The sequence below is a fragment of the Penaeus monodon genome, chromosome 2 (assembly GCF_015228065.2).
Source record: "Penaeus monodon isolate SGIC_2016 chromosome 2, NSTDA_Pmon_1, whole genome shotgun sequence".
NCBI lineage: Eukaryota > Metazoa > Arthropoda > Malacostraca > Decapoda > Penaeidae > Penaeus > Penaeus monodon.
The window spans coordinates 56582092-56584591 of record NC_051387.1 but is presented as its reverse complement, the minus strand read 5'-3'; positions in this window follow the sequence as shown (position 1 = coordinate 56584591).

Sequence of the window (2500 nt, the reverse complement as noted above, 5' to 3'; positions counted from 1 at the left end):
ATGTATTCAAATTCAATTCAGATTTCACGTATCTATTTGACTACAACAGAAATCATTCTTAATTGTATTAGCATAAAAAAAAAATTAGAAACATGTCTGCAGTTGCTGAAAGAAATATATATATATAAATGCATAAATAAACGAAATTAACTGATCTTGTCAATTCCGCATGCAATCTCTCATTAATTCAAGAATAATTAAATTTTGAAACACTGAAACATTATTTTCATTCACATTAATTATATCTGTGAATCCACTGGACTGTTTAACATACCGAGGAAGGAGTTTTAATGTTTTTTTTTTTTTTTTTCCATTGACATAATTTGGAATTAATAATAAAACACATGAATAGGAATTTCATTTGTTCTGAATCACGTATGATTTTTTTTTTTTTTTTTTTTTTTTTTTTTTTTTTTTTTTTTTTTATTCGGGTCATACGTTGTTTCCATATTGTAGTTGATATATTATATGTATTTATTTCCTATTTTTATATAATGAGCTTGATTTTTTTTTTTTTTTTTTTTTGTAAAATGAGAATAAAATTACTGAATGATATATAGGAGGGAAACAGGACCCTATCAACTTTACTGAATCACTTATAAACGATACTTAATTACTTATAGAGAAAAACACTGTTCAAATATGAAGAAAAAAAATCTAGTTTTAGGAAATCTAAATAGACATGAATTTCTTTAAGACCTTTAAATGAAATAAGAAATCACGTAATTGGTTCATAAACATGCAAAAAAAAATCATTTACTGGGTCTTAGGCCATGGTTAAATCACCCATAAATTTCTATTAAAAATCCTTCAATAACTTTTAGTATATACCTGGGGATAAAGAAAATAATAATGAATAAATAGATAAAAGGAGGAAGTAATGAATAGAGAAATAAAGAAGAGATCTATTAAAAAATAATAATAATTTGAAATCTGCAATCAGCATGAAGACTTGATCAAGATATTTTTAAAAGACACAAAACATTCCTTTTAAAACAACGACTTTAAAAACTATCAGAATAAAACCAATTTTTCTTGCAATTTTTTTTCTTTCTTTCTTTTTAACCCTTTTTCTCTCTTTCTCTTTTCCTTCGTACTGATCAATTACTCACGGATCTAAATCAATCAGTCTTTGCAGTTTCCGACAGCAGAAGGAATTTATGATGTGTTGCCAAGTTCCACGGTGAGCAATAATTCACTTGTTATTCACTTTGATTAGAGGGACGAGCGGCTATGTTGAGAGGGTCGGAGGCGCTGTTCTGAACGGCCGGAAGTTAGTAGCGTGGTAGTTTAACTCGTGTTTTTTTGTCGTGTGTGTGTTTGTGTTTGTGTGTGTGTGTGTTTGTGTGTGTTTGTGTTTGTGTGTGTGTGTGTGTGTGTGTGTGTGTGTGTGTGTGTGTGTGTGTGTGTGTGTGTGTGTGTGTGTTGTGTTTGTGTTTGTGTTTGTGTGGTGTGCTTTGTGGTGGGCGGTGTGTGTGTGTGTGTGTGCGTTCACTTCAGTGCAGAACCTGGGCCTCTCCAAATTCATTATAGAAAAGGCTATTAGGCAGTGCCACCCTTGCCTTCCTAATCGACCGCGGTCCAGTGCGCTACCCCTTGTGCCACGGCGGCGACTTCCCTACAACCCCTGCGGCTGACTTCTCAAGGCAATAAGTCGTTTTCGCACGGGGAGATCAGACTCTGAGCCAACAGTCTGAGTGCAGGCATTTTGCAACTGCCGCAGCAGGGATTTAAACTCGGGATCCAGTGCACTAGCCAATGGATTATCGGGCATGCTTATATATATAGATAATATATAGCTATATATATTATAGTAAGAGTAAAGATATAGATATAGATAGGAATGATAGTAGATGAATTTGATATAGAGTATAGCTATATTATATAGATATAGATGAGAGATTAATTATTATACAGTGTGTGTGTGGATGGTGTGTGTGGGGTGTTGTTTTGTGTGGTGTGTGTGTGTATGCGTGTGTGTGTGTGCGCTTGGGTGTGCGTTGTGTGTGTGTGGGTGTGCATATATAGATTGATATGATATATATATATAGAAATATATATATATATATATATGATATATATATATATATATATGTATACAATATATGTTTTCATAAATATATATTATGTACATGTGGCTTGTTATATTATTATTATATCATTATAATTATTATTATGATGATTAGTATTATTACTATTATTATTATTATTATTATTATTATTATTATTAATATTATTATCATTATGGTAAGCCATACAAAGAGCTCCATTGAAAAATTCGATAATCATACCACCAAAGGCGTCAGTGCAGGTCAAAACACAGTAAGAAAGAAAAGAAATAAAATCATCACCTATTTACGAAGCAAATACATATCAGCTGATCTTTTAACTGTATCAAGAGTCGGGAGAACTTACAATCTCTAAAGGCAATTTATTCCAGAGCCTACAAATAGCAGTAAAAAGCATCTAGAGAGCTGAGGTGTAGACGAAATAACCCCCA